This window comes from Natrix helvetica (assembly GCF_964273705.1).
Source record: "Natrix helvetica genome assembly, chromosome: 5".
Lineage (NCBI taxonomy): Eukaryota > Metazoa > Chordata > Lepidosauria > Squamata > Natricidae > Natrix > Natrix helvetica.
This window is the reverse complement of record NC_138551.1, coordinates 68,168,557-68,190,393: the sequence shown is the minus strand read 5'-3', so window position 1 is coordinate 68,190,393 and position 21,837 is coordinate 68,168,557. Positions and strand designations below refer to the sequence as shown.

Here is a 21,837-nt window from a genome sequence, read left to right as displayed (position 1 = left end):
ATTGGACTTTCTTGTTTTTTCTTGTTTTTTCTTTTGAAGATGTTTTGATTCTCATCCAAGAAGCTTTTTGAATAAGAAGCAAAGCGTATTAAAAAAAAAAACCCAAGAAAGTCCAGTTGCCTTCTGAAAAAGCACCTTTGGGACAACCATGACATGCATGACTGAGAATCTCTACAGACATCACTGTTGGTTCCTTACATTTGCTCTCTACATGGCACAGCCCTTGAAAGTACTTGCCCGCTACACCTGATCCAAAATACAGAAGGATTTAATACCTTTGCTTCCTTTAACTACACCCCTATAGTAAGCATGGTACAATTCAAAATGCTAGTTATTACCTATATAAATAATATAATACCTAAGTATTTGAGGGATTACTCTTCCCCAGAACTTTTGGGCAGATTTGATATAGTTGATTAAACAGTGTTTAAGACCTAAGGATTATAGAAAAGCTTTCTACTAGTTCAATTCTATGAATATGTGAGATGTTTGTATAAAAATAAGGATCCCAGAGCATTTAATTATTGTCATGAAAAGTTTATACACTGGACAGGAAGTCAAAGTCCAGACAGAATACGGCAGAATATAGTACTTAGGTTGACAAAAGAGTAAGATAAGGTTACATACTGTCTCCTGATTGATTCAACCAATAAGCTAAATACATATCAAGGGATATTGGAAGTATATGACAATGGTTTTAAAACTGGAGGAAGAAACATCAATAATCTAGATACCCTAGTTCAGATCAGTAGCATTTCTGACTACTGAAAAACTGAAATTTAATTTGGATCAATTTGTTGTTACTCCTGAAAAGAAAAAAAATCAATAAAATTTATACGTCTTCTAATTTAAAATGCATACATGCATTTAAATCACACAAGAGACATAACAAACAATAGCCATGATAAAATACTAATAGTGCTTTCTGAGGGGTCTTTTTTCCCAAACATTCGTGTCATTCAACTGTTCTATTAAAAAATAGTAATCCTGTATATTTGTATATCATCCTTCTTAAAAGAAGATACAAATAGATTGAACATATTAGACTGATATAAATTTAATAATGATATTAGTTATAGTAATATAATAAAGATATGCCATTAGCATAAAAGGGAGCAAATTTAAGCCTTGCTACCTTCCACATTAAAGAAGCTGAAAGCTGAGAAGATGAATGAATGTCAAGCAATATTTGATTTGTTACTATATTTATTTTTTGTATCTCTTTACTGACATCCAGGAATCATCTCTATTTTTGCCCAGATAGGTTGATTAGGTAGGTTTTCAGATTTTTATTCAAATCAAAATTTTCCAAATATGTTGATCTTATCAGTCCACAGAAGTCTCATAATTAATTTTAGTTTAATACATCCATTAGATTTTAAAGAAGATTGTTCTTATTTTTTCAACAAAATATATTTCTTGGATGAAAAAAATATGATTTTTTAAAACACACACAAAAAATTGTTTGTTGTCACTTGTATTACGAAGTGTTCTTTTTATTAGGCAAAGAAAACAAATACAGTATGATACTTATCATGACAAAGTGAATGCTATTTTTTATGTGTTCCAGTTCTTAAATATGCCCAGCAATCACATCATAGAATTCTAACTGCCAGGAATTGATAGTTGTCTATAATCTTTTTAAATATGTCATATTATTTGATACATCTATCAATAATACTTTAATGATAACTGCAACAAAAATATAAACTATGAAGATCTAATTAGATTTTTAAAAATGAAAAGACTATAATAATCTTTACATAATAATAAAATAATTTTATTTCTTTTCTGTCTTTTTTCCCCTTCTAGAAATAAAGTCTAACAAGTGATAAATCTGCCAACTTGCTTGGGTCATTAGGAGATTGTAGCATTATATTTTACATGTTTATTGAAGCTTATATTTTTGTTTCACAAGTAGGTTCAGCATGCTCTTAAATCATAAAGTCAGTTGACTCTTTCTGCTCTGTGGCTGTTCCTGTGTTTTTGAAGCCCAGTATGTAGAATCACTCTTTATGATAGCTTTTGTAGCTACAAGCAAAGCAATTTAGAAAACACTTTTATAGTAGCAATTTCTATATACTGCCTGCAACAAATTGCTTTGCCGTGGAAACGTTTACAAAATAGTTTAAGTAATACAAATAAATTATCAAATGATCATCACATAAACAAATAGAAAACTAGTTTTGCATCAACAAATTCACTTCAAGTTAGAAAAAACCCAGAATGATTTATAGGTAATCCTTACAACCACAAGAGGTCTGGAAAATTCATTGTTAAGTGTTATGGTTATTAAATGTTATGGTTGTTAAGTGGGGCAACACATGACCTCACCTAATTTTTATGATGTTTTTTTGCTGCGGCCATTAAGTGAAACATGTGAATTTCACTTGAGACCTCCTGCTGGCTTCCTTAAGGACATGGTTTGTTGGAAACTGCCTGGCCAGTTCACAAATGGCAACCACAGGAGTGTAGAATGTCATAAGTGTGAGCTGACTGCCAAGCGTCCAGATCACAATCATTTGGACACAGGGACACTGTGATGATCCTAAGTGCAAGGGTTTGTAAGTAAGTTACTTTTTTTCAGTTATTATGAAGATTCGCAGTCATTCAGGTCATGGTTGTCCCAAAGGTGCTTTTTCAAGAGGCAGCTGGTCTTTCTGGATTTTCTTTGAAAATGTTTTGCTTCTCATCCAAGAAGCTTCTTCAGCTGTTCGCTTTTTTCAGTGCTGTCCTAATTTTGAATGATTGATGAATGAATAGTTGTTAAGATACGACTACTATGGTCAGCATCTAACATTTGGACACTTTCCTGTGAGTCAGGACTTCCATGACATATGGCAGATCTATGGGGACCAGTTAGCCATGAACTCCTAAGCTATTTCCAACTCTGTACCCAGATTTAAGTGTCCCAGGACCATGAGTCTGGGAAATTCCACCACCAAGCCAATCACAGCTTTGAGCAGTTCTGAAACAGAAGCTGCTATGCAGCAGAGAGGCTAAAAGCAAAGCGGTAATCCTATCTGTCCTCCAACTTTATAAATAGGGTCTAGCTAACTGTGGAGTAATACTTTCGAAAGCTTCCAAAGTGTCCCAGGACCTAGATGACATCCCCTGCTTCTGCCTCTCATCCAGGGTCACAGTTCATGTCATAATATCTAGGTCAGCCCATTGCCAAGAGTGGTACCCCTTTCCCTCCATGCCCATCCAGATCTCAATAATATAAATAGGTTTAGTCCTCTCATCCATGGAAAAGTAGTGTTTTATACAGGATAATCTGGCATTGAATAGTAAGAGCCTGAGTCCTGACAGTCACTGTTCCCTCTAAGGTGCGCGCCTGCGCGGCCGCACACGTGCCTAGAATACGCCACGCAGTAATTTCTAACTGCCGCGCAGCATCGCGTATTTGCTGTGGACACACGGACTAGAGCGGAGCGGATAGGGAATCACATCACAATCGAAACACTCTCCAGCCAGCTCCAGCTAAACGCAGTACATTGCCGCCTGACTTGTGACTTCAGGATTCTCCTTAATCAGTGTAGGTCAAAAATAAAAAAGGGAAAGGGGCACTTCAAAACAAGCGCCCCTTTCCCTTTTCGACCCACAAAGATTAGGGAGGATCCTGAAGTCGGGCGGGGATGAGAAGCGAGGAGGCAGAAAAAGAAACGGAGGCCAAGGAGCTTCCCCCCCACCCCCTCCCAGCAAAAATCTAACCGGGGAGCCGGGCGGGCAGTAGCAAATTAGCCGATCATGCCGCATGGGCAGTAGCAAATTAACCGATCACGCGGCGTGATCGGCTAATTTGCTACTGCCCGCCCGGCTCCCCGGTTAGATTTTTGCGGGGAGGGGGAGGGGGGAAGCTCCTTGGCCTCCGTCTCTTTTTCTGCCTCCTCGCTTCTCAGCCCCGCCTGACTTCAGGATCCTCCCTAATCATTGTGGGTTGAAAAGAAAAAAGGGAAAGGGGCGCTTAAAGGTTCAAAATATTGGAGCAAAATATCGCTTCAGAGGCAACAGTTCTCATGGGGAATTAGGTCAGAGAGCCCTGGAGTTTCACTGCCCCACCCGGTCAAACCTCGCTTTCCGTGCGTGCCGCGTGATCAGCTAATTTGCTACTGCCCGCCGGCTCCCTGATAAGATTTTTGCTGGGGGGGGAAAGCTCCTTGGCCTCCGTCTCTTTTTCTCCCTCCTCACTTCTTGGGGCTCCACCAATGGGGGAGCAAGGCCCGCCCAGCGCCAGGCTTTGGGCTAACACAGGGGTCTGCAAAGTTGGCTGTTTTAAGACTGGTGGACTTCAATTCTCAGAATTCTGGGAGTTGAAGTCCACCAGTCTTAAGAGCCAATTTTGCAGATCCCTGGGCTAATATGATTGATGCCCTTGGTGGACTTCAACTCTCAGAATTCTGGGAGTTGAAGTCCACCAGTCTTAAGAGCCAATTTTGCAGATCCCTGGGCTAATATGATTGATGCCCTTGGTGGACTTCAACTCTCCGAATTCTGGGAGTTGAAGTCCACCAGTCTTAAGAGCCAATTTTGCAGATCCCTGGGCTAATATGATTGATGCCCTTGGTGGACTTCAACTCTCAGAATTCTGGGAGTTGAAGTCCACCAGACTTAAGAGCCAATTTTGCAGATCCCTGGGCTAATATGATTGAAGCCCTTGGTGGACTTCAACTCTCAGAATTCTGGGAGTTGAAGTCCACCAGTCTTAAGAGCCACTGACTTTGTTGTTGTCTTGGGTGACATCTGTGAAAAAAATTCAGGTGCTCAGGCATGAAAATGTGCCGCTCAAACACTGTACTTTTCCGCCCACACTGAAAAAAAATTAGAGGGAACATTGCTGACAGTTACAAGGTGGAATTGATAAAACCAGCTGGGACTTTAGTTTGGCAAAGTTCTATTAGATATAAGCAAATAAAGGATTTAACTCAATTGGATTTCACTGTCTTGTCTCTCGGCTGGGCACGAGACTACATGCAGGAAATCTTATGAGAATTTACAATAATGACTACAGATTTATTTTAAGTTAATTGGGAAAATAATGTGACAGGACAGAAAAAGCTATGAGAAAAGAGCACTGGGAATAACAGCTGCTTGAAGTCATATTTTGTATTTTTTTTCCTGAATATAAATGAAACTCGAAAAATTAGAATATTGTGCAAAAGTTCATTTATTTCTGTAATGCAACTTAAAAGGTGAAACTAATATATGAGATAAGACTCATTACATGCAAAGCAATATAGTTCAAGTCGTGATTTGTCATAATTGTGATGATTATGGCTGACAGCTCATGAAAACCCCAAATCCACAATCTCAGAAAATTAGAATATTACATGTAATCAATAAAACAAGGATTGTACATAGAACAATATCGGACCTCTGAAAAGTATAAGCATGCATATGTACTCAGTACTTGGTTTGGGCCCCTTTTGCAGCAATTACTGCCTCAATGCGGTGTGGCATGGAAGCTATCAGCCTGTGGCACTGCTGAGGTGTTATGGAAGACCAGGATGCTTCAATAGCAGCCTTCAGCTCTTCTGCATTGTTCGGTCTCATGTCTCTTATCTTTCTCTTGGCAATGCCCCATAGATTCTCTATGGGGTTCAGGTCAGGCAAGTTTGCTGGCCAATCAAGCACACGGTCATTGAACCAGGTTTTGGTGCTTTTGGCAGTGTGGGCAGGTGCCAAGTCCTGCTGGAAAATGAAGTCAGCATCCCCATAAAGCTCGTCTGCGGAAGGAAGCATGAAGTGCTCCAAAATCTCCTGGTAGACGGCTGTGTTGATCCTGGACTTAATGAAGCACAGTGGACCAACACCAGCAGATGACATGGCTCCCCAAATCAACACAGACTGTGGAAACTTCACACGGGACTTCAAGCATCTTGCAGTATGTGCCTCTCCATTCTTCCTCCATACTCTGTGTCCTTGGTTTCCAAATGAGATGCAAAAGTTGCTCTCATCAGAAAAGAGGACTTTGGACCACTGAGCAACAGACCAGGTCTGTTTTTCGTTAGCCCAGGCAAGATGCTTCTGACGTTGTTTGTTGTTCAGGAGCGGCTTGACAAGAGAAATATGACATTTGAAGCCCATGTCCAGGATCCGTCTGTGTGTGGTGGTTCTTGATGCACTGACTCCAGCCTCAGTCCACTCCTTGTGAAAGTCCCCAACACTTTTGAATGGCCTTTTTCTGACAATCCTCTCCAGGCTACGGTCATCCCTGCTGCTTGTTCACCTTTTTCTTCCACACTTTTCCCTTCCACATAACTTTCTATTAATGTGCTTTGATACAGCACTTTGGGAACATCCAACTTCTTTTGCAATTACCTTTTGAGGCTTTCCCTCCTTATGGAGGGTGTCAATGATGGTTTTCTGCACAACTGTCAGGTCAGCAGTCTTTCCCATGATTGTGATTCCTACTGAAGCAGACTGAGAGACCATTTAAAGGCTCAGGAACCCTTTGCAGGTGTTATGGCTTAAGTAGCTGATTAGAGTGGGACACTTTGAGCCTAGAATATTGTACCTTTTCACAATATTCTAATTTTCTGAGATTGCGGATTTGGGGTTTTCATGAGCTGTAAGCCATAATCATCACAATTATGACAAATCACGGCTTGAACTAACTTGCTTTGCATGTAATGAGTCTATCTCATATATTAGTTTCAGCTTTTAAGTTGCATTGCTGAAATAAATGAACTTTTGCACGATATTCTAATTTTTTGAGTTTCACCTGTATATACAATAATTGCAATGGAAGAATTCAAAATTCTACCCACAGTCTATCTCTGCCTACTCATAAATACAATAAGTTCCTTGAAACTCATGAGAGTTACTTTCAGAGAACTATGTAGCTTTTTCACTTGAAAACTGTAAAAGAAACATGGAAAGAAATTAAAGTTCAGAGAAAGAGGTAAGGTTTGGAAATTCCAGATACTATATGAATATAAAGGAACATTTCTGCTGAATTAAGTGGCACTCTCATACAATGATCCATTTGACATTTTTTGTTTGAGAATGAATAGTAGTTTCCTGCTATTTCTTTCATTCTTTACTGGGAGGGTAAAGGAGAGCATTAGCCAGTTAAAAGGGACTCCTGACAACTCCCATGTTAGTGTGAAAATGGTGAATTTAGTTTAGAAGGCAAAGCCAGGAAGGCAAAGTTGTATATGGAAATGTCACTTTTGATATCATATATTCTACCTTAGGCTCGTGCTGCCATTTAAAAAAAAAAATGTTTATAAGGACTGAAGAAATTGGGAAATACCTGAAAATAAGTCCCAATTGGAAAATAAGCCCTAGCATGATTTTTCAGGGTGCTCGTAATATAAGCCCTATTCCTAAAATAAACCCTGGTTATGATTATCAGTCAGGTGGACACATTTTAGTCCCATGTTTCCCTGAAAATAAGACCTAACTAGAAAATAAGCCATAATGTGTCTTTTGGAGCAAAAATCAATATAAGACCTGGTCTTATTTTTGGGGAAACATAGTAATAGTTGTTAACCTGTAAATATATATTTTACAAGCAAAAATTATATAGAATGTCACCGTCTGAGCTGTTGGGATTGATAAGAGATGGAAGATGTTCAGATATTGTACATATTTAAGGAGGATTACACACCAGTTGCCCGCAAAGCAAAAAGGAGAATGCCATAGGCAGACAGAAAGCCAATAGATAGAAAAACAGCATTTTCTTTAGTCTTGCAAATTACTTCTTACATGCTTTCTCTAATCTAATCCATATTTAATTAATGTCTTCTATGAGGTAGTCTGACAGACATTCACATCACCATGTAGAACCGTATAATGATTTTGGTCCTCAGCATTTGAAAAAAAAAACCATGTTAATTGCAACCTACTGTCATGCATATTAATGTTTCATATATTACCATGAAAAATGTTAACAGATATCATTAGCTTTTAACTACTACTCATTAGGAGTGGGTGAAAATAATGTAGCTTTCCAGCTTTCTCATAGTTGGGAAGTTTGCTCTGAATACTCTCTCATTCAGAGTCTCATCTATTTCAAGGATAGGAACTGAAGAAGAGTGCCAACTCCATTCTTCCATGTTAGTACTGTCATTCCAAAGTGTCTATTTCACAAATATCTTTCATATAGAAGGATAAAAAAGCTGTGCTTTGCTCCAGCAAAACACCTAGCATCTAGGGAAGAATCTAGGGAAGTGTCTTTCCCTTATCAATGATTCTCATTGGACCAAATTTTTGGTGCAAGAGTTTCTTCCTCCATCTTCCCCTCTCTTTTTCATTCTTCAGCTGAATGAAGCCTTTTTTTCCCCATAATGTAAAAGGTGGGAATTATTGTTGAGAAAAATAGCTAAGATGGAGAAACTCACCAAGAGCTAAGAACTTCAATTTTTCCCTTGGTACTTGGTACAAAAGGACTGAAGTCCATAGACCTCTTCTCCATTCTCCTCCAGACAGCTTTTGAGAAGGCAAACTCTGCTTCATGAAAAGAATTGAATAATAATTCATTTCACTTCAATATAGAGAAAAATGATTACGGTGCTTTTAAAAATTGAGAATCCCTGCAGTTTAGTTTCACAGAAGCTTTCACCAAGAGAAAGATACTCCTAATGTTAATGAAATATTTATAAAATATGAAGAAAAATGCGCAAATACAATTTCTAATATTAAGAAGGAAAGTTATCAAAAGGCCAGTAATTCCTATTTTTCTAAAGGAATGGTTAAAATCTCTACCTCAATTCTCTTTTTGCACTATCATATTCAAAGGTAGTTGAATGTTTTAATAATTTCTTCACAAAGCTTTATATACAACACTTGTGTATTCTAATTTTTAATTATTTTTAAATTTTTAATAACTATTGCCTATAGTTTGTAATGATTATTTTTATACTGTGATTCTGATTATTGTATACTGCTCAGAATCACTTCTGATGGGATGGGCAGCTATATAAATTTGATAGATAAATAAATAAATAAATAAATAAATAAATAAATAAATAAATAAATAAATAAATAAATAAATAAATAAATAAATAAATAAATGAGTGAGTGAGTGGGTGAGTGGGTGAATGAATGAATGAATGAATGAGTGAATGAATGAATAAATAATCTAAATAATAAATGCTTTTATAAATCCAATGAAAAAGTAATAAATATTGCATTCTTGATATACAAAGACATAAATAATTTTTAGAATGAGCTATGCTTCCCTTGGTTTGATACCAACCTGAGTTTTGCTGTTAATATATTACTTTTTACTGAGAAATGTAGCAACTCAAAAGTGTCCTTAGTCTAGAATTGTGTGACATGGTGTCTGACACTTTGGTGCCAAACAAGCCTTATCACATAAATGCACAAGTACATTTTTCAGTCGCAGTGTAAATAGCTCAGGCTTGTTAATTATTTAGTTTCACTCATTCCTGAAGTCAAGCACAACAGTATCCAAAAGTATCCTACAGTATTAGTGTTCAAAATGTATAGCGGTAATAAGTCCTGAAAGTACTGTTTTACAAATTGATCCTCCTACAAGATTTTTCTGGTTAAATTTTTACATGCAGACTTGAAAATGCTTCTGTGTATCCCACATTAAAATGTATTAGTATAGAGAAGAAACCTGGGTATCATCTCTCAGAATAAGCCTAAGTCATGTGTTTTATATATGAAATGAATGAAATATCAGGGGGATCACCACATTTTCAACTGATTAACATCTCAAATTGATAGGGACGGAACCTATATAATTGCTTGAATCCAGATAAATATCAGGGAGCGTCTACTGTATACCTGCAGTAGTATATTTATATTTCATATTTGAACTGCAGCTCTCCATGCTTCATTAAGAGGCTGTTTCTAAATTTCAAATTCCCTGCAGGCTTTAGAAATAACATTAAAATGGAGGTACTGATAAACGGTGACAGGAAAAACCTTGTCACAACAAACTCTTAAAATGCTAGTTAGAATGAGCCCAATGTGTGAAATTCATATCACCTCTTCCATTGATTTAGAATCCCAAATGCTCCAAAGTATTGATCGTATCTTTTTATGTGATATTAGCTGCCAGTTGGTTTATAGCAAAAAATAAAAACCTTCAGCAAATAGATTTATAAACAGAGCCTTCTTATACTGAATACACATTTGTTATATTTGGAAAATAATGATGCACGCACGCACGGCACACACACACATTCCAAATTCCTTCTATTATTAACCATCAAAATGTTATTGGAAGTCTTTTTCGTGTTCTTCTTAAGCAACCAGTTTCTCTGCCAGATTCACTCAATACTGTAATGTCATACTTCATTTTTCTCAACAAAACTGTTTCAGCTGAAATGAAGTGAGATGTGTAATAAACTGACCAACTGAACTGGCCCTAAAAAGAAAGCTGTAAGCAGAAGTAAAAGATTGCAGAGTGGGGGAATTATCCCTATTCTTGTTTGTTTTTTGCTCAGATTCATACATCTATCCTGATCATACAATTCTCTTTTTAATTAGTGTTATGCAAAGCATAATCCAAGGGCATCTGATAGTCCCATAGATACTGACCACTATTGCTTATCATGATTTTAGCAATCAAGCCTTTCAAATACAGAGTGTGCCATACATAGACCAGGTGTGCAGACTTGCAAGTATCAATTTTGGCACATTTTGATTACTATACCACAAGGTTGATGAAAGCCCAGTTTTACCCCAGGCATGCTCAAGCTATTTTATGCAAGTCAACCTACTAATGCTGGAATTCCATCAGATCAGAAGTTCATGCAGTAACAAAAAATACAGAAGATGCATTTACTCAGGAATGCTTGTTTAAAAGTTCTCTAAAATCTTTTGAATCAGATGGATCCTATGAACTTTGTTGATATTCTTTCTATAATAAGTACTAGTCTCTCTGATTGAACTGCTACTTAAAATGAATACAGGAGATGATTAAGGAGGTGGGTGGTATGAATGGACATATTGCGAGTCTTTCACAGGCTGTGAGCTGTTCCTTCCCAGATAGGTCTATGGCCAATTCGCCATGGCCATCTCGCCACAGGACAAAAGTTACACTAATATCAAAGAACTGGTGGAATAGAATCACTAAAGAAAGGATGTGAAGGGAGGGACAGAATGAAATGTAAATGGCAATATTTTAAAAAAAATAGTTTAAATTGTTAAATTGTAGAATTTAAAAGTAAATGTAAAAGTAGAATTGTTAAATTGTCCTGCAGCAAGTTGTCCCATGGGGAGTTGGCCATGGGGAGTAGCTGGCCATGACGAGTTAGGCACAGCAAGTTGGCGGTGGCAAGTCGCCCATTCTATTCCCAGATCCCAATATCTCAGGGGTTGCCACAAAGAAGAGGGAGTCAAACTATTCTCCAAGGCACTTGAGGGTAGAACAAGAAGCAATGGGTGGAAACTAATCAAGGAGAGAAGCAACTTAGAATTGAGGAGAAATTTCCTGACAGTTAGAACAATTAATCAGTGGAACAGCTTGCCTCCAGAAGTTGTGAATGCCCCAACACTGGAAGTCTTTAAGAAGATGTTGGATAGCTATTTGTCTGAAATGGTATAGGGTTTCCTGCCTAGGCAGGGGGTTGGACTAAAAGACCTCCAAGGTCCCTTCCAACTCTACTATTGTATTGTATTGTATTTTGATATTTCTGCAGTTTTTCCTGTTTGTCGGGAAGGAAAGACCCATTTCAAAACAAGTAGCAGAATTGCTAGAAAAGGAAAAGCACATAATCCCAAAGTAACAGTTTGAAAGGTTTGGAAAGCTGACAATCTATTTTTAAAAACAAAAATACAGTGAGTGATATATAGCTACCGTATATCATGCCATCATTCATTGTCATCATTTCATTTTGAAAACATTTTATACACTATAAGTCTGATTCCTTATGAACAAACAGCAGTTCTAGATTTAACCCACCTACTGGAAGACAACCATTTGATGGCATTTTTAAAAATAATTTGTTAAATAGGACTTTGCATGATTACCCATCATCTCATTCATTTTCATCAATATATTACACAGAAAAAAAATTGGAACTTCTGAGTTTCGCAATGTAGTTCGGCAGAGAGAAAAATAAATTTGTGAATTTGTGCACTTGTCTCCTGTGCTAATCTTTTACAGTTATCATTTATGGTTTTGCATTTGCTTTATGATTATAAAGAGTAGAAATGAATGGGAAATGCTGAAAGTGAAAGCGGTGGTGCTTTAGATTTGTATAGACTAAGAATATTTAGCATTTTTGGAAGGTGGCTTTAAACCTTGTTTATGATTCAAGGAATAGAGATTAGAATGAAAATTTGTAAAATAAACTAACATTAGTTATAATCATAAAGAAGGTTTAAAACCACAGCAACATGGTATGGCATGCCGGTTTGACAGCCACGGATAGAAAAAACATTACAGAGGGTGGTGAGCACATCACAAAACATCATGGGCTGCCCCCTGACACCACTAGATGAGATCGCTAGGGCTCGCTGCCTTAGAAGAGGAAGGAAAATCCTCAGGGACAACTCACACCCTGGACTTCTTTACCCTCCTACCATCGGGAAGGAGATATAGAAGCATAGCCAGTTGCACAAACAGGCTGAAGAACAGCTTTTATCCATGGGCTGTCAGACTCCTGAATGCGAAATAACATCATAACTATGTAGTATGAAAGACTTGCAGGGCCGGCACAAGGTATAACATGTTCACACTGGTGCAATAGGCCTGGCTGTTTGTTAATATGATTTATTGGGTTAGGGATTTTCTGTCTTCACTGTGAGTTGTATTGTGTTGGGGGAGGAGAGGTGCACTGAGGGAGCTCAACCAATCTCATTGTAGATATGTTGTGCACTGACAAATAAATAATTCAATTCAGTAACTTTTCTCCTTGACCTACGATGCGGGCTTATAGTTCTTAGCTTGTTAAATGAAAATGCACTCTGGCTTCCTATTCTAAATAAACCCCACACTGCAATTCTATTTATTTAATTTCCTTATCAATGTAAAATAATAATTATAGGTAGTCCTCAACTTATGACCACAATTGAATCCAAAATTTCTTCTGCAAAGTGAGACATTTGTTAAGTGAGCTTTGTCCCATTGTACACCCTTTCTTATCACAGTTGTTAAGTGAATATGGCTTCCCCGTTGACTTTGCTTGTCATGAGGTCTCAAAAAGGGATCCCATGACTCCACAATACTACAACAGTCATAAAGATGAGTCAGTTGCCAAGCGTCTGAATTTTGATCAGACGTCCATGGGGATGCTGCAACATTTGTTAATATAAGTATGAAAAACGGTCATATGTCACTTTTTTCAGTGCCGTTTTAACTTTGAATGGTCACTAAACAAACTTGTAAGTTGAGGCCTATCTGTAGTAGTAAACAATAGAAATAATGTGTGGCTAATTTCTATAAGCTTATTCTTATTTTATAAACAAACTTTAACATTTGACAATCTAAATGTCAAGAGTTACTTACATCTCAAATGCCACAATCGCTAATTATTTGCGTTTTTGAATAAACAATAAAATTCCAATATTCACACAGCTGAAATTGGAAAAATAAGAAAAGTATTACATCCTATTTTCAAAAATAGCTGTTACACGATAATGACTTATGACAAACTTTGTGAAGCACTCCTGTTTTAATTTAACACTTCTACTTCTACTTAATTACTTAGTTCACACCAAAGCTTTTCTAAGTAACAAACACATCTACATGTTCTTGCTCCTGACACTTGTTAAGAGAGTGAAACATAGCAACACTTCAAATGTGACTAACACCAGTTCGGTGATTTGTTTTAAATAAGTAAAGAAGAAACACTTATAAAGCCTCACTCAAGGCTGAAGTATTCAAGGTATTATTACAGAAAGCATAGTCCATATAGTCTGTGGAAAATAACTTGTGTTTTTCTTTCTTATCATTGTCATATTCATTTTTTTGGGGGGGGGGATATCTAAGTAGAACATATGAAACTTAATTTTAATTCATTTTAATATCACTGCATATCAGTTTTTCAGTAATATATTTTAACTAATTTTTATATTGCCTGCTCCTTATAAATTCTTAAACATTTTTACGCAGGTAAAAAGCAATGTATTAAGACAAATTTCATAAGACTTTAAAATCCCATCCCTCTTTTTACCAGCAAGAGAAATCTTTCATTCTTTCTCCAAAACACATTCTTGAAATATCCACAATATGAGATTGTTAAGCATTCTGCTAAAGTAAAATGTTGTTTTGCCCTCATTTTTACAGTTGTTTTGTGATTAAATTGGAGAGACAGAGAAGCTTTCTAAAGAGAGGATAAGGAAAAAAATATAACTAATAAGGATTAATTCCCTTAAAGAAATTTATGTTTTGATTATATTCCTGAGCCTTTGGGTCCATTTGCACTTGGAAATTTTTCCTTTGGCAGGGGGTACTTATATGCTATTAGAATTTCAGGAATAAAGTACAGAACCATTAAGTATTTGAACATTTTATTTGTAGTAATGGGAAGACTTAATTTCAGTATAACATTTGAGTTTTACCAAATTAGATACTTTGGAATAAAATAAACCTCATACTTCAAAATCTGTCTTATCATACATCAGTGTGGACCGAGCATCTGGCTTGCCATTAAAGAAAAATATAAACAAGCAAGCTCAATGAAATTAAAGTTATTGTATATGTAAAAGGGAAGGTATTGCCATACTTGCGTGCTGTAAACACAGTGCTTCTCAGTGGGTGACATGAATATTACAGGCAATACACAAAGACTCTGAATATAACATGAGTCAAGTCCATTCAGGGGAAAGGGAGGGCAAGGAAGGGAAGAGAGGAGACGAGGACAAAGCAACATCTCCAGTCCAATAGACTGAGGCAAGTTGGATTACTGATCATAGCTATGGCAGTATTCCAATGGCAGGAAAACCGAGGGCATAGGTTCTCCAATATATTTGCTAGAAAAAGTGCTTCACGCCATTACCTCCCTTCAACATGCTTGTGTTAATACCACTTCATAATTCCTTGGTAAGGCCACACTTGGAATACTGCATCCAGTTTTGGTCACCACGATCTAAGAAATATGTTGGGACTCTAGAAAGAGTGCAGAGAAGAGCAACCAAGATGATTAGGGGACTGGAATTTATAAATCATATAAAGAATGGTTGCTGGAATTGGGTATGTCTAGTTTAATGAAAAGAAGGATTAGGGGTGACACGATAGCAGTGTTTCAATATGTCAAGGGTTGCCACAAAGAAGAGGGAGTCACACTATTCTCCAAAGCACCTGAGAGCAGGACAAAAAGCAATGCGTAGAAATTAACCAAGGAGAGAAGCAACCTAGAACTAAGAAGAAACTTCCTGACAGTTAGAACAATTAACAAGTGGAACAACTTGCTTCCAGAAGTTTGTGAATTCTCCAAAACAGGAAGTTCTTAAGAAGAGATTGGACAACCATTTGTCTGAAATGGTATAGGGTTTCCTTCCTGAGCAGGGGGTTGGACTAGAAGACCTCCAAGGTCCCTTCCAACTCTTTTATGCTATTCTATTCTAACATTTACTGGAGAGAGTATTGGGCAGAGAATAGGACTGTAATGTACGTACACACACACACACAAACACACACACCACAAACAAATAGATGGGGATGAAAAGTTTCATGTAGCAAATAGGGAAACCTGGCTAATAATATTTGAAAACATATAGGTAGTCTTCGCCTTACAACCACAATTGAGCCCAAAATTTTTGTTGTTAAGTGAGATATTTGTTAAGTGAATTTTGCCCCATTTTACAACCTTTTTGTCTCCGTTGTTAAGTGAATCACTGCAGTTGATAAGTCAGTGACCTGGTTGTTAACTGAATCTGGTTTCCCCATTGACTTTACTTCTCGGAAGGTCGCAAAAGGTGATCACATGCTCTTGGGACCCAGCAACAATCATAAATATGAATCACTTGCCAAATATCTGAATTTTGATCACATAATCATAGAGATGCAGAAAAGGTCATAACTGTGAAAAACAATCCTAGGTCATTTTTTCACTGCTGTTGCAACTTTGAACTGTCACTAAACAAACTGTTACAAGTCGAGGACTATCTGTATTAGCAACTAGGCAGGCAGAACAGTTTGAGGAAGATAATTTTCAAAGAATAATGATCATTCTGATAAAACAAAAATGTTTAGTAAAAAATATATATATGAAGAATGAGGTCCAAGAGGTCCAAGCAATACTTAAGCCTTCAATATACAGAAACAGAAGATGACAGAATATACAGAAACATACATAAAGCAAAAGTCATTTGCATGGAAGATGATTAGCCTAAATAATGCTGTAATAAATCTCATTACAGTTCTCATGCTTCACACGATAGGTTTAACATTCAAAAGATCTTAAACCAATTACATCTTTATAAATTATTTCAAAAGTATTCACTAATATGCAGATAACTTTCATCTCTTGCTACAGTATTACTGTACTAGTTAATCTTGGCAGACACAGTATTTTATTTAAAACATGTTCTTTTACATTTTAGGTTGTATAAATCCATTTTTTTCCTTCCTGTAAAATATCAGAGGCCTAGAAGGAGCAAGATCTGATGCAAGGAGCTGAGACTAAACATGTCTACTGCAAATAATACTCAAATGTCAGCTGAGTCCCACCCACAGATATACAGGGAAGGTGTATACTAACCCTGGTTTTATGCTCTAATTATGTGTTTTCTTGTATAGAAAATAAAGCTAGCTTGCACGGGCTTTGAATTTCTGCCTGCTTGCTTTTGAGTATGAGTGAAGTTTGACAAGCCTAATTTTATTTTTCATATTTAAATCTATATTTACTCAAAAGGAAGATTGTCTTCGTGCCTCCCAGTAATTACCCATGGGTAGGGTTGATTTCATACAACTCTTGTGGAGAATCATCCTTTTTCCTTCTTGCAAACAAATAAGAAAAAAAAGTTCAGAAAAGACAGAATACTGAAAATATTAGAGGCCTAGAAGTGGAGAGAGAGATTATTTAAAATATTAGAGGTCTAGAAGGACAAGGAACTGTCTTCTTGTCCTTCAGTAGAGACAGATTACTTAGATGTAATTGTGGTTCTTTCATCATATATGTATCATCAGTGGTAGGTTGCAGGCGGTACGCCGTGGGTACCGTTCCGGTGCTCTGGAGGGCCCACTTGCCCGCCGTCCTTACCTGTATTTGAACTCTTCGGCGCTTCCGTGCACGCACATGGCGCATACAGTGCCTGCGCGACACTCCGCTGAGCAGCTGGAACATCACAGAGGCGTCGCTGGAGGGTAGAACGCATGAGCGCTGTGCACATGTGCATGTGTGCTGTGCGCATTCATGTGGTGGACACCGGGCCCCGTTGCACCGTACCGGTTGCACCGGGTTCCGGAACCCACCACTGTGTATCATATATGTCTCACAAACATGGACTTTTCTCCTACAGTCATCTGCAGAAAGTTCAAGAGCAGGATGACTTTTTAGAAGAAAACACCTACATAGTTTCTTCAGTACTCCTAGCAATGCTTAAAAACAAAATACAGAATGTCTCAGAAGAAAATGAATATTCAAGTGACTGCTCAAAGAACCTCAGCAAGCATATAGGCAAGCAACATGTTATTTATTATTGTGGTCTCATCACATTGTACTTCTGGATGACTTGAAAGCCAGACTCACTGACTGAGGGACCATCAACTTGATTTGGAAGTACTTAATAAAGATCAAAGACTGAAATGAAGTCACAAAGCCTATACCTCTAGCTTAAGAGTTTATAGACCATAAAGGTGGGCTCCCCAAAAAGGGGATGATGATGTGGCTATTATTCTTATGGAATAGGCCCATATGCCTTTGGTAAGGGAGTTTTGTAATTATAGAATCCAAAATGACTTATTTCTGTGAAGAGCTGGTGACCTTTCTTTTTGACACTCATAGCACTCCAGTAACTGAGGTGTTTTTCTAATCAGTGTGTCCTACAAACATAAAAAGACAAAACTAATTGAACATTTAATGAATGCAATGATGACATATTCACTGAGGAAGAAAACAAAGACAGCGACATAATATCCTGACTGAAGTAGAATAGTTATTACCTTCAGAAGCAATGTGGCAGCTGGAATTTATTCTTTTTTTTTCATGGCACTTAGGTGGCTGTTTTAGTTAGCTAAAGATCATTTTGGTTTTTTTTAATGTTTTGGAAAGGAGGCTTTTGTGGAATAGCTGGGATGAGAAAAGGAAATATGCAAAAAAAAAGAATAAGTGAATTTTACAAGGGAGTAGAAAGCTACATGATGTTATGAGTATATATGATTGGCTATGCAAGAAGGCAGGTCAGTAAGAAACAGAATAAGAAAAAAGGACATTTTTAGAAGGGAAGTGAAAATAGGAATGGCAGTTGATTGGGTCCAGAGCTTGAGCCACCAAATCTTTAGATACCCATGGAACTAGTAAAACTGATTTGTACATAGAGGATTAAAGGCAAATTACTACTGGAAGATGACAAAGCAGCAAGATGACACTTGCTTGGACAGCTGTAGAAAAAACAGTGGTGACGTTGGAGGAGAATCCAATTCTCCTAGGTTTGTTGGTTGGCTTTTTTAATAGATAAGATGTGATATGGATATTGTAGGCATTGACATCTATCCTTCACTTTGGTCAAATCACTTTCTGTTCAAACTGCAGGTTATGATTATACTGGATCCCTGTCAGGGTGAAGGACCCATTAAGATGGTCCACCCCAGACAACTGATGTAACTGGATGGCTTTCAGAGGTACTTGAGGATTTTCCAGATGATTTGGTAAACTGTTATGCCTTGTGGAACTTTGAAATGCAAAGACCACTTGATGAATTTGCTTCTGCAAGGCCTCTTCCCTGTCATTTTAGGGCTTACTGGAACACCAAATATGGAAGACAACACAAAGAAAATGTACTTCAAATGGCTGTATTGCAGGTGTGGGTTCCTACCAGTTCTAACCTCTTCTATAGAAGAGGTTCCACAAATCTACCGTGCTGTTTAGAACTGGTTCCACCTCCCTCCCCCTGCCCGTCCGCACCACGCTTGCCCCGCCTGCCGCTCACTGACTGGCTGGCTCACCAATCGCCCTGCCCGCCTCTAAGAGTCCTATCTAAACCTTAAAGTCTTAAAGCTGTCAAGTTTGAACATCCCTGGAGTTTTTCTCTAAAGGGTTAGGGATGCAAGAGTCTTGTAACTTGACAGCTTTAAGACTTGCGTGCTTCAAATGCCAGAGTTTCTGAGCCAACACTTTGGTTGCTAAGCAAGAGCATTGTTAAATGAGTTTCACCACATTTTACAAGTTGACCACGCCCACCCAGTCACATGACTGCCAAGCCACTCCCACTCGGTCACATGGCTGGCAAGCCACTCCCACCCAGTCACATGTCCGGCAAGCCCTCCCACAAAGTAGGCCATACCTACAGAAGAGGTTCGAAAAAAAATTGAAACCACCACTGCTGTATTGTAAGTACGGTAAGTGTGAACTGACTGAGAATTGGCATGAGTTCGTATTTGTGTCTTCAGGGTGGTCATAAAAAGCAGAGGAGTTTCTGTTATATTGCATCTGTGAATTCCCAGCCAGTAGTGCTGCCCAGGATGACCCAGAGCCTTTCAGGGAAGAATGAAAGGGAGAAATCACTCGTAGGTCATCCAAATAAATCTGTAGGCTTTCCTTCAGGTATATAATGCATATTGATTCTGCTCTGGATACCAGTTGACTAGAGATTGTGAAAACTAATGAAATGGGTACAATTTCTGCAGCACGAATTTCTGTCACAAAACAAATTCTGTTTTTTATCTAGTAAGATATATTAAAAACCAAATCAACCCAGAATGTCCAAATTATGGGTTAAATGAGAGTTCCAGCAAAGAGTTTTTGAGATCTTTATGAAAGTTGTGAAATAGCAGGACATGATCCAAAAATTTTACAGATTAACAACAGCAACAGCAACAACAACAACAACAATAAATCATCTGGTTAGCTCCTGAAAAAAGATTGCACAGACTCACTACAATCAATGGCATGACAAAATAGCAACAATGGTGCATTGGAAGATCTGCAAGAAATACCATTTGACTGCAGGCAAGAACTGGTGAGACCATAAAACAGACAAAATACATAGAAGAGGAAGAAGCTAAAGTGCTCTTGGACTTCATATTGTGTCCATGCAGATGACGTCAGGGAATTCCCCCTGACAGCCGGCATCTGCACTAGCAACAGCCAGGTCGCGTCTGATTGGCTAAGACGCGACCTGGCTGAGAGCGGGGAAACTCTGGCTTGGGGATTGGCTGGTTCGTCTGACAGCTTCGTATAAATAGCTGTCAGACGAACCCTGCATTGATTCTCTCCTGTATATTTGTTGAGTCTGTTCGTGTTCAATAAAGACTGGTTAATTCTCCTCACGACTCCGCTCGCCTTTGTGCCAACTTAACACTGGCGACGAAGGTGGGATTCAGCCACTAACCCACCGAACGTTCCATCTTGGCACAATCGTACCGGCGACCCGTTTCTTTCAAGCCTAGCTCGAACCTCTGAGGAGACCATGTCGGCGATGCCAACATTCGTTCCTTTTGGCTGCGACGGCGAGACATGGGAAGCGTTCCTGGAGCGCTTTGAGTGCTATCTGATAGCCAACGGCCGTCGCGATGTGCCAGATGATGAGAAGTGCAGCTTCTTCTTGAGCTGTTGCGGCACGCCAATGTTTAGCACCGCTCGCTCGCTAGCCGCCCCTCAGCCAGTCCACTCTCTGGACTGGGCTACATTAACGGAGCGTCTTCAGCGCCACTACGCCCCTACACCATCCTGGGTGGCGAGGCACTACGCTTTCAGGCGCTGTGTCCAGAAGCCGGAGGAGTCGGTGAGCCAGTTCCTCCAGTCGCTTCGCACAGAGGCGATGAGGTGCGAGTTTGCCGACCTCGATCGCAACCTCACGGAGCAGTTCGTCAGCGGCGTGAAAGATCTGCGCCTTCGCCGGCGGCTCCTGTCACAAGTGGACATCACACTGACTGGGGCCATTGAGCAGGCAAGGGCGGCTGAACTCTCCGACGAGTCAATGGCGGAGATGTTCAACCTGCCGCCTCCGCCAGGCCGCACTTGCCTGGTAGACGAACTAGTTCCCCTGCCTATTGACTACCCTGAGGAGGGAGCGGTGGCGCGCATTGGCCAGTCCACCAGAAGACGTGGCCCTCAGTGAGCCCGGGAAGCTGTGACCGCTTGCCTTGGCTGTGGAGGCAACCACGACCGTTCGGGTTGCCCCTTTAAGGCCACGGTTTGCCGCCGCTGCCTTAAGAAAGGACATTTGGCCCAGGTCTGCCGAGCACAGTTCCCCTTGCCACAGCGTCCAGATGACGTCCCGACCACAGCCGCCGTCAAACAGCGACCTGGAAGCCGTGCTGGACGACAGCAGCAGCAGCAGCAGCAGCAGCAGCAGCCTTCGCGCGGAGGCTGCTACGCCGTGGACGCTGACTTCCACGCCAACCCCGCAGAGTTGGCCTTCCACACGGGTGCAGGTGCGGAGCGCATCAAGGCGTCGCTCCTCATTGAGGGCTCCCCCTGCACCATGGAGGTGGACTCGGGGTCATCCCGATCCCTATTGTCGTGGGCAGAGTTCTCCCGCCTCTGTCCAGGCATCTCAAAGACCCAGCTCTCCTCCCCAGACGCAACCCTACGGGACTACCAGGGGACTCTAATTCCTACCCTGGGTTGTCACCTGGTGCGGGTGGAGTACGGGGACTTTTCGGGGTGCCTTCCCCTCCTAGTAGTGGAAAAGCCTTTGCCGGCCCTCCTGGGCCTTGACTGGTTCCTGGCACTTGGCCTATCAGTGCACGGGGTAAGGCAAGTGGTGGCCACGCCTCCTGACGTGGCCGACGTACTTGCCAGG

General features: G+C 39.4%; 1 protein-coding gene across 1 annotated transcript in view; it reads right to left on the bottom strand.

The window, feature by feature from the left end:
* DOCK1 (dedicator of cytokinesis 1) overlaps nucleotides 1-21,837 on the bottom strand; it is a 459,011-nt gene that overhangs the window by 147,946 nt on the left and 289,228 nt on the right. The window lies entirely within an intron of this gene.